We start from the raw sequence: 11,932 nt of genomic DNA, 5'->3' as shown, positions 1-11,932 counted from the left end.
AACAAATTCCGTGCGTAATGAGCTGTGGTGCAACTAGTCTGATGGTCGATGGCGAAAGAACGCGTGTTACGCTTGCGTTCAGAAACAAGGGATGGTGGTCCAACCCATAACATCACATACTGGCATTTACCTCCACTCATTGGCTATCTACCCAGCTAGATTTCAAGAAGATCTGTGGTCATTGGGCAGAAATACAGTCAATCAACGAAGCTTCGCCAATATTACTGGTGCGCAAAGATGTCATTGCTTGTTGTCGTCAAATCAGCTCACTTCGGTCAATACTCCCCGCAAAAAAAACAGTTACGTCTGGCTGTGTTGCAAACATCCAGAGGATTACAATGAAACCAACCATGACTAGATAAACGATTGTTTACTGTATGTAATTACGTCGAATGCTCCGTAAAAAGTTGATAGAGATGGAAGTCGCGAGGCAAACGGTTTCCAAAATGTTTAGTTTTAGACTACAAAAATGGATTTTATCAAAGAAAACGGCACTTTGTTTGATCACTGGGACCCTCGGGAAGAGAAATAAGAGCAAGATATCAGAATGTAAATCATAATTTTGTCAAACCTGTCATGGCGGAAAATGTTTGTTGTTGTTGATCGCTCTTCTCAAACAAAAGCTTGTTCTCTGTAATAGCTATTTTAAATCGGAAAACGTAGTTTGATTACCAAGATTCTAATCTTTTGAAGCATGAAAGACACTTGCATTTTCAAGAATGTTTAATGTTACGACGTTTTATTTTAGTTAGTCATTATGAAATTTTCCCGGATGTTGTACCGATATCGGTACAGCAGCCATAAGAAGTTTTAAGAGAAGTTAATTTTACCTCTATTTCTGCTTTTTGTTACTCTCTTTGGCTGGAAAAATGGATGTATTTTTCTGTGACTTGGCTCTAACCTAACAATCGTTTGGTGTGCTTTCGTCATAAAACCTTTTTGAAATCGGACACTTTGGCTGGATTTACAACAGGTGTATCTTTAAAATGGTGTGAAATACTTGTATGTTTGAGGAATTTAAATCATGAGATTTCTGTTTTGAATTTTGCGCCCGGCAGTTTCACGGGCTGTTGACGAGGTGGGACGCTACCGTCCCAGATACCCTAGTGAGGTTAACAAGAAATTTGTGGAGTGGTTGAAAAACGAGTTATAATGACTCCAACCTAAGAGTATGTAAACTTCGAAAGTGTGTATAAATAAATAAATAAATAAATATATATATATATATATAAATAAATAAATAAATCAACAAAAAATATCAAATGAATATGTGACCATTGAAACAACTGCATTAGCATGAGAAGCAAAAACCTATTTTACTTACTGGTCTAAAAGTGGATCTTTTCCTTCCAAAAACATTTCTTCCGCGCTGGAATCATAACTGTGGTCACTCACAGAGTCCTCATCCATTCCTTCTGTGTCACTCTCCTGGTCAATGTCTGCAATAATATCATCAAAATGTTTATACTTGGACTGAGATTTAGCTTTTCCACTCTTAGTAGCCATGTTTAACTTTTTCAGATTTGAGAAGTTTGTAGAAGAGAAGGAACTGCTGTGAAACGTAAACTACAGTGCGTCCTGTTTCCTTTCACCAGAGAATGAACTCTGTTGTGCACAGCTCTAGCATGGTGGCTGTTTGTCCTACAAACGGCGTTCACATACTGCTGGAAAGCCCAGCTCATTGGCTATCTAGCTAGGTTTCAAAACGATAGGTGGTCATTGGACCAAGACCCTTCATGGGCTAATTCAGGTGTTGTATAGCCAATACATAATGTAGAACGATGAAACGAGTTTGGTTGCCTTCTAGAGTGTCTGAAGATTGCACAGAAACCGAACTTGACCATGTTAAACAATGTTACATAAAATTGTTTTGTTGCAAGTTCAGTCGGAATTCATGCAGAATGCTGTTTACAACATGGATGGTGTGAGGATATACAATACCATTCAAGAGTTCGGGGTCACTTAGAAATGTCCTTGTTTTTGAAAGAAAAGCTATTTTTGTCCATTTAAAATAACATAAATTTGATCATAAACACAGTGTAGACATTGTTAATGTTATAAATGACTATTGTAGCTGGAAATGGCTGCTTATCTACATAGGCGTAGAGAGGCCCATTATCAGCAACCATCACTCCTGTGTTCCAATGGCACGTTGTGTTACCTAATCCAAGTTTATCATTTTAAAAGGCTAATTGATCAATTTTGAGCCTGTAATCAAACCCACAAATGCTGATGCTCCAGACACTCAACTGGTCTAAAGAAGGCCAGTTTTATTGCTTCTTTAAATCAGCATAACAGTTTTCAGCGGTGCTAACATAATTGCAAAAGGGTTTTCTAATGATCAATTAGCCTTTTAAAATTATAAACTTGTATTAGGTAACACAAAGTGCCATTGGAACACAGGAGTGATGGTTGCTGATAATGGGCCTCTGTACGCCTATGTAGATATTCCATAAAACAATCTGCCATTTCCAGCTACAACAGTCATTTACAACATTAACAATGTTTACACTGTATTTCTGATCAATTTGATGTTATTTTATTGGACAAAAAATGTGCTTTTCTTTCAAAAACAAGGACATTTCTAATTGACCCCAAACGTTTCAACGGTAGTGTATATATAGAAATACACGTTTAAAATGTGCACCAATTGATTCGTCGAAAGAACAGGTGACTAAGTCAAACAAGATGTTTATTAGTCTGTGACAGCCCTACTAGTAAAAGATACCAGTCCATCTTCATGTCAACTAACAGAACTATGCTGGTTGTCCTGGTAACAGATACCAGTGGGCAGATCTATTGTATTTGTTCAAACTAAACTACAGCACTTACTTTGATGAGTCAAATCTGATCCTTTCTTCTCTTCTCCTCCTCTCACAGTTCCACTCAGACCTGTTGTTTTCCTGCAGTCCACCAGCTGCACAGACAACCTTTTCATACCCAGCAGTAAGGTGCTACCGGGAGAGGCACGACACGGGGACTCCGGGAGGGTGGAAGGGCTAGCATTTTCCTGGTAACCATAAAGAGGGGACAGACACATATCATTATGGATGCTGATGTCACTGTTGTCATAAAGTGCCTTACAGAAACCCAGACCCCGATAGAGCAAGCTGTATGTTAGACCAAACCAAGCTGTACCATCTGGTGTTCTGATCTGGAGAGACTCTTCTCTTCCTCATCAGCAGGATGTTTTTGAGGCTCCCCAGAGGATCCAGGATAGTCATGTCTCTCTCCTGTGTGAACGAGAACATCAAACAGATGGTAAACTTATGACCATCTATTGCAATTACAGAGTGTTACAAGAGGCATGAATATATGGCTAAAAAGGGCCTAAATTAGCCACTTTAATTATGCTTCTTTTTTTTGTGATCAGTGGTATAAAGTACTTAAGTAAAAAAGACTTTCAAGTACGATTTAAGTAGTTTTTCAGGGAATCTGTACTTTACTATTTTTGACTAATTTGACTTTTACTTCACTACATTCCTAAAGAAAATGATGTACTTTTTACTCCATACATTTTCACTGACACCCAAAAGTATTCATTACATTTTGAAGGCTTAGCTGCACAGGAAAATGGTCCAATTCACTCACCAATCAAGAGAACATCCCTGGTAATCATCACTGCCTCTTATCTGGCGGACTCACTAAACACACGTTTCAATTGTAGATTGTCTGAGAGTTGGAGTGCGTCCCTGGCTATCTGTAAATAAAACATTTAAAAACTAGAAAATGGCACCATCTGGTTTGCTTAAATAAGGAATTTGAAATGATTTATATACTTTTACTTTTGATACTTCAGTATATTTTAGACTTTTACTCAGGAAGTATTTTACTAGGTGACTCACTTTTACTTGGGTAATTTTCTATTCGGGTATCTGTACTTTTACTCAAGTATGACTATTGCGTACTTTTCCCACCACTGTGGTGCAAATGTTAAAGGGCCGTTCCACAAAATGGGTGCATTTTGCGTCCCTTTGATATTTTAAGTAGAAATGATGCACTGTATATTATATTTTAAAAGCCTGTTATATTAGAATAAGTGCACTTTAATTATAGACCACATAGAGAATTCAATAAATACAATTTTGAAGTGCACAAATATATGTACCAATGGCAGATTGCCCCTTAAACAATTCCTACAGTACTGAACAACATATCAAAGTGCAGAACTTCAGTAGAATGCCCCTTAAAAAACACAGTTCAACAACTGCATAGTTTGTGTCCCTGTTTTTAAGACAGTACTCACTGGTGGTAATCGGAACTTCAGTCTCCTTCTCTTTTATTGCGATATCCTCCTCTTTTACTCGAAAAGGTTCTTCCTCTTCTTTCAATTTTACGGCATCTTCCTCCTTTTTGATTCTGAAAGCTTCTACCTCTTTTTCCACTTTGACAACCTCTTTCCCATCTTCCTCTTTCACTGTAATATCATCCTCTTGTTTCTCCATTTTCATTCTTCAAGCCTCTTTGCCTCCTTTCACCAGAGTTTCTTTCTCCGTCTAGATTTGTGCGTTTATGCTCCGGGAAATTAACCTAGTGCAGTATCAATGTAACACACTGCTAATTTAACAAGCAAATTACGTTTATAAATGAACCAGTAGATATGTAAACAGAATTATGTTCGAAACACTAAGAGTAATATACACAAGAATTGTCTAAAGAGTTTTAGGTTTGCTAGCAAAGCACCGCGTGGTTAAACCAGAAGCCTTTGTCGCTGTTGAAGAAGCCTCCTGTCCCGTCCACTAGATTATACGTCACGCAAGAAGCATCACCCGAAAGACTCCCATCACCTTCTGCTGGCTGGAGTGGGTAACGCAGTTTGGAAACAATAGTTACTACACTTTTCTATTGGAAAGAACGTCATAATAATTTAACAATAAGCTGATATATTTTCTCTTACGTCTTACAAATAATACCGTCCTGTATACAGACGTAGAAGCTTAAGTGTAATAATAATAGCGACCCTGGGTTTATAATCGCTGAAATCGACCCTGCCGCAAGAGCATGCTTTTGCGGCACAGTCGATAGCGCGCCGGACCTCGGGCTAGAAGGTCGAGGGTTCGAGACCTGCTCCCTACTGTTTCATTACAATATGAATATGTAAATGTTGAATGAATACTTATATGATTAGGTAGTGTTTTAATACACATTTGCTCTGTTCATTTTTTACATTCGTTTTTATTTAGATGTGACGGTACTATTCCCTTAAAGCTACGCTCTTTAAGATACAAATCATCCTGTAAACCAGGAGTGGGCAACTCCAGTCCTCGGGGCCTGATTGATGTCACACTTTTTCTCCCTCCCTAGCAAACACAGCTGATTAATCAAATTGCATTCTAAACTGAAGATCATGAATTGTTGATTATTGGAGTCAGGTGTGTTAGCTGGGGCTGGGGCAAAACTGTGACACTAATCAGGCCCTCGAGGACTGGAATTTCCCAACCCCGCTGTAAACAATAGAGCAAATGCATCACATTCAAATAGCTCTTGATTATCTGTAGTGCTTTACACTGAGTCTACAAAACATTAATAACACCTGCTCCTTCCATGACATAAACTGACCAGGTGAATACAGGCTAAAGCTATGATCCCTTATTGATGTCACGAGTTAAATCCACTTCAATCAGTGTAGATGAAAGGGAGGAGATGAGTTAAATAAGGATTTGTAAGCCTTGAGACAACTGAGACATGGATTGTGTATGTGTATCATTCAGAGGGTGAATGGGGAAGACAAAATATTGAAGTGTCTTTGAACGGGGGATGGTAGTAGGTGCCAGGTGCACCGGTTTGTGTCAAGAACTGCAAAGTTGCTGGGTTTTTCCAGCTCAACAGTTTCCCATGTGTACCAAGAATCATCCACCATCCTAACAGTGCCGTTTAAGATGAGGCAGAACGATTTGTTTTTTTATGAGCATGGCCTTAATTCTATTACAGCATATTAGATGACTGTCATTCATATTCCATTCACCCTGTTCAATGTAACAGCAATAGGTTTCGGCTACTACATGATACAAGAATTTTCCCTATACCCATCATGAGGTTGCTACAACCTAGCCTATGAATGAAAGTTTAGAACGTAGGTGCACACAGGTCGAGATACGTTTTTTAGGTGACAGACAGTGACACATGGACAGACAGTCGTGAAGACATCACCAACTAATTATCATGGTCCAAACACACCAAGACAGTCGTGAAGAGGGCACGACAACAAGTTTTCCACCTCGGGAGACTGAAAAGATTTGGCATGGGTCCCCAGATCCTCAAAAAGTTCTACAGCTGCACCATCGAGAGCATCCTGACCGGTTGCATCACCGCCTGGTATGGCAACTGCTCGGCATCTGACCGTAATGCACTACAGAGGGTAGTGAACATCACTGGGGCCAAGCTTCCTGCCATCCAGGACCTATATAAAGAAAGACCCAAAAATTGTCAGTCACCCAAGTCATAGACTGTTTTCTCTGCTCCCGCACGTCAAGCGGTACCGGAGCACCAAGTCTAGAACCAAAAGGCTCCTTAACAGCTTCTACCCCCAAGCCATAAGACTGCTGAACAATTAATCAATGGCCACCCGGACTATTTACATTGACCCCACCTCCATTTGTTTTGTACACAGCTGCTAGTTGCTGTTTATTATCTATGAAATGTCACTTCACCCCTACCTACATGTACAAATTACCTCGACTAACCTGTACCCCCGCACATTGACTCGGTACCAGTACCCCCTGTATATAGCCTTGTTATTGTTATTTTATTGTGTTACTTTTTATTATTTTTTACTTTTGGTCATTTGCCAATTTTCTTAACTCTTCTTGAACTGTACTGTTAGTTAAGGGCTTGTAAGTAAGCAATTCACTGTAAGGTCTACACTTGTTGTATTCGGCGCATTTGACAAGTTTGATTTTATTTGACAAATTCAGGTATGTTTATCCCGTTTTTTTCTGTTTAAGAAACGTTTGTCTCTAGAGAGTTGAAAACAGCAGGTCTGGGATAGGTAGCACCTCCGGTGAACAGGTCAGGGTTCCATAGCCGCAGGCAGAACAGTTGAAACTGGAGCAGCAGCACGGCCAGCTGGACTGGGGACAGCAAGGAGTCATCATGCCAGGTAGTCCTGAGGCATGGTCCTAGGGCTCAGGTCCTCCGAGAAAGAGAAAGAAAGAAAGAGAGAAAGAGAGAATTCGAGAGAGCATACTTAAATTCACACAGGACACCGGATAAGACAGGAGAAATACTCCAGATATAACAGACGACCCCAGCCCCCCGACACATAAACTACTGCAGCATAAATACTGGAGGCTGAGACAAGAGGGGTCAGGAGACACTGTGGCCCCATCCGATGATACCCCCGGACAGGGCCAAACAGGCAGGATATAACCCCACCCACTTTGCCAAAGCACAGCCCCCACACCACTAGAGGGATATCTTCAACCACCAACTTACCATCCTGAGACAAGGCCGAGTATAGCCCACAAAGATCTTCGCCATGGCACAACCCAATGGGGGGTGCCAACCCATGAATACGGCTGCACAGTATTGTCTCTTCTCGATGGCGGTTATGATATCATTTCGTGCCTTGAGCGGGGTTGAGGTGCACCCATGACCAGCTCGGAAACCACATTGCACAGCGGAGAAGGTTCATGCTGAAAGAGCTCTGATAGGTTGGAGGATGTCCTCCGGAAGTTGTCATAATTACTGTTTAAGTCTATGGAAGCCTTGAGAACCATGAGCCTCCTAGGTTTTGTATTGAAGTCAATGTACCCAGAGGAGGACGCAAAATATATGTTTTATTCAATTATTTGGTGATGTGATTATATTTAGTGTAGTTTTATCCAAAAATGATTTTATTTGAATGTTTTACCAATTTATTTTCTTCTGAAACTCACTGAAAATCCCTTCCCACAATTATGTCATGTTGGCTCGATGTCCTTTGGGTGCAGTGGAGAGAGAGATTAAAGTAGATGTCACGCGTCAAAATTTTGATTGATGACCCTAAGTCCAGCTGTCAAAAAAATGATTGATGACCCTATGTTCTGCTGATGTTCTGCTGACGCGTGCAAGCCCAGGGTTTCCTGTCCTGACCCCCCCTTTTGGTTTGAGGGGGGTGGGGTGGTTGGGGGTGTGTGTGCTGAACATTTCAAAGAGTAAGGCCTATTTTATAGCTTATAGCCCTCCGGGGTTGTTGTCTAGGAAACACTAATGTCAGGGGCACAGCCTTATAAAGCCCTAGGAACAATCCCCCTGTTTAAGTCTGTACATGATAACCCCCTGAATATTAAACAAAAATGCCACCTATGCCAATTTTAGGGATGTTATGCTCGGCTTGTCATGAACCCAGTGACCAAAGCCTTGAAGAAGTTCTGTGTGAAGCTCCAGAATGTTTTAAAGGATTTTTGGGTACGAGTGAAGGCCACATTTCTTACATATTCCACCCGGAGGATTCTACGGTAAAGATATTCACAGACAGTGGCCCCAAACCCGTTTATCAGGCAAAACCTGGGATTTTTTCTCCTGCTCTGGGGATGAGAGAATGGCTAAAGATCAGGCTGGCGCTATGTAAAATTGAACAGGTTCTGAGTGGTACACAGCTGCCGGGCTATGCGTTGGAAGAACAGGTCTGCGGACGCAGTGATCTGAAAGCTCTAAGAATCGCTTCAATGGACTATGCCCCTAATAACAAAGTGACAATTTTAGCCTGTGAATTTTATGATGGTGCTAATGCTACAAAGTCTGTCAATTCTCCTGTAGCTTCCAGAGCCTGCAAAGATGTCAACTTTTTTATTCCTGTGTTTAGTTTTAAATGGTTGGATTATCCGATTTTCATAACCCTTATGAATAAGCTGGACATTCTCTTCCAAAATGGGGAACAGTTAAAGCGCTGGGCGAGGCTTTCCTTGAGACAGAGTCAAGACCAAAAGGCCCGACGGAGGATCTACCCCTGGAGTGAAAACTTACCAAGTGTTGATGGACCTTGCAAGAGAGCCATGCCTTTTGAGGGCGAACTCGACACTGATAATGGGGGGTGGTTGCATAAGCCCCCTGGATCTGTAAGAAAGGCATCGTAAAAGACCTTAATTGTGAACGGTTATAAAATGTATGTACTAAATATTTTGAATGAAATAAATGGTTTTAAAATCAGAATCTCACCATGTCATGAACTCGTTAGTTTGTTCACTCTTAGCTCAGTCTGTCCCTGAGGAGAAAACTTGCGGAAAAAGACATGTGCGCGCGTGTGTGGGCGTGCGTGTGCTGGAGTGGCTGTGTGTGTGTGTGTTTCAAAACAAAGAAAACGGGGCGGGGTGTGTTCATAAATGGATATGCGTCAGCGCTCAAGGCTCTCTCTCTCTCGCTAGTCTTTGTCTTACGGCCACTTACGAATCATTAACAACATGTCAAAACATAATTTATGTTCTAGGGTCTAAAACAGAGGCTGTAGGGTTTAAAAAAAGTAAATCAGCCCCTTTTTGTCTAGAACTCCCAACCCCCAGCATCGAGGTGCTACCACACCGGTTAGTTTGTAGAATAGCCCTGGGTGTAATAAGGTTTAAACACACCAAACCCATTGTTTGAACCAAATAACGTAGGAGTTAAATATAGCTGGGGTCTAGTCCTAAAAAACGACAAACCCCAAATGCTATGTGAAAATCATACAGTACTTTCTCTAGGTAGTGGGGGGACAAACTCTATTGACAACCGCGACCCTGTTAGCAGCGTTTTAGTTCCGATGCAAACAGCACCTCCAGAAACGCCAAGAATCGTTATCGGACTGAAGCGTTAAAAAGATAATCTGGGAAAACAGTCTAATGGATCTATCGCAAGGTGAGTTCTTGAAATAAATCTTTATATTAGATTTGGTTGTTGTGGGGAATTGTTTGAAAAGCGTGGTATGTTATAGAAATATTAAACATGCATTAGGACCAGTATGCTTACCGTATAACAAGGCAATATTAGCTAAAGTGGTTATAGCTTTAATATTGTCGAATGTTTTATAGATTCTGAAGCATTCACGCAGATACTCCGAGGTATAACTGAGCTCGAACCATCCAATGGGGCTCCGGAACAAATTGCAGACAAACAAACGCCTACCCTGAATTGTAAACGTAAGTAAGCTCCAAGAATTCCATACATAAAAATATTTATACCTTAAAAACAAAAAGTGTGGGCATCTTATATTAAAAGTTATTTTATATGTTTACAGAGGACCTAAAGCCTAGAAGGTTAAACGAGGCCCTATGGAGCCTGAACGGTTTCTGCCAAGCATATGACTACGAGACAATTATCCCCTATGACCCGGATGTTTTTACACACAAGCCACGAACACAGGATTTAAACGGCAGGTCAACTCCCCAGGGACAGGACACCGGTGTCCCCCATATTTCTAAACACCAACGGACAATTAGTGCTCAGATCCACAGTTCCGCTTCACCCGAACAATTCTACTTGGCCGATATTCACGAGACCTCGTTCCAAGGACAAGGTATGAATCAATTATATATTATTATTTATAGCGATATTTTATTATTTTATTATTTATATATTTTTTTATGCCGGAATATGTTAAAACAAGGCCTTATATTGTTTTTTTCAGGCTCAACATCTACCGAACCTGCAGATGCTGTAATACTGGCTGAACAAAGACATCAGCCCCTGGTTTCAGAACTTCTTCAGAACAGCCCTCGTCAAAAAAGCCGAGGTATTTAATTAATGTATTGTTAATATATAGGCTTATATCTGAAATGTATTTGGCATTTTTAACATATTTTAGGGTTAATAACCTATTTTTGTATGTATTATTTTTATTTCAGACTCCTCACCGGCTTATAAAGACAACGCACAAACATCGGAGGATGCCCAGACAAGCATCACCGAGGAGGCTCCAAAGACACCAGTCAAGAAAACAGCGAAACCTGATGATTTCAAAGATTTAAATGACATTTCTGAGGTAGACGATTTGATGTTCTGTGAAGCTGCCAACCTTCTTGAATCGGCCAATTCTGTGGGGGCAACAGCAGATTCTGAAATAGACCAAGAACGTTTTTTCAAAGCGTTTACCCTGGGTTTAAAATCACGAAAGGCTCTACTCCAGAGGCGCATGTGTATTCTACTCGAGCATCAATACAGTCAGGATGTGTCATTCTGGCGTAGCGAGCTACCCCGTATGTTAAAAAACATTAGGGCTAAAACAAGCAAATACCGCTGTTAAAAAACACACATGTAAACACACACACATCCTTAATTAGACAAATGGCGCCCCCTATAGACCTAAGCGAGACAATTGAAACCCTCTTAGCCATGATCCCTACAGAGCTCCAAGATATAGTTAACCATATGAATGATTCGGGGGTAATTGACATAATGACAATAGATGAAAATCTATTATCACAGATTCCCTCCGAACTCATAGACATTATTACACGTATGAATGAGTCAGGGCCTTCCGAGGAAAACATGTTATCACAGATTCCCGAAACCATCATATCTCTAATTACCCAGCTTAACGCGAGCCCTAGGTTTAATTCGGCCCCACATACACCTCTAAGACAGCCTTTAACAACATTGTCCGAAGAGTCTGAAACCCAATATGATGTTTTTGAACAGTTGGACAAATGTCTAGCAAATCTGGAGGGGGGCGGTCTTGAGCTCAGTGTACAGAACGAGAGCCCTAGGTTTAATTCGGCACCCCAGACACCTATAAATCAGCCTTTAACACCCTTGTCCGAAGAGTCTGAAACCCAATACGATGTTTTTGAACAGTTGGACAATTGCCTAGCAAATCTGGAGGGGGGAGGTCTTGATCGAAGTGTACATGTTTTGCGCCGAAATAAATTCAACAATATTGAGGTTCGACAGTTTTTCAATTTCGCATGGGGGGGTCAGATTCGGGAATATGCTGTGTTTTACGTAATGCTTATGGACACTTTGAATGAACTGTTAGCTAGAA

At 40.8% G+C, this 11,932-nt stretch overlaps 1 pseudogene; it reads left to right on the top strand.

Annotated features, from left to right (window-relative positions):
* Nucleotides 1-9,794: 9,794 nt before the first annotated feature.
* LOC120039780 overlaps nucleotides 9,795-11,932 on the top strand; it is an 86,998-nt pseudogene continuing 84,860 nt past the window's right edge.

Source organism: Salvelinus namaycush, unplaced genomic scaffold (assembly GCF_016432855.1).
Source record: "Salvelinus namaycush isolate Seneca unplaced genomic scaffold, SaNama_1.0 Scaffold3, whole genome shotgun sequence".
In the NCBI taxonomy this organism is placed as follows: domain Eukaryota; kingdom Metazoa; phylum Chordata; class Actinopteri; order Salmoniformes; family Salmonidae; genus Salvelinus; species Salvelinus namaycush.
This window is presented reverse-complemented; position numbering and strand designations above follow the sequence as displayed.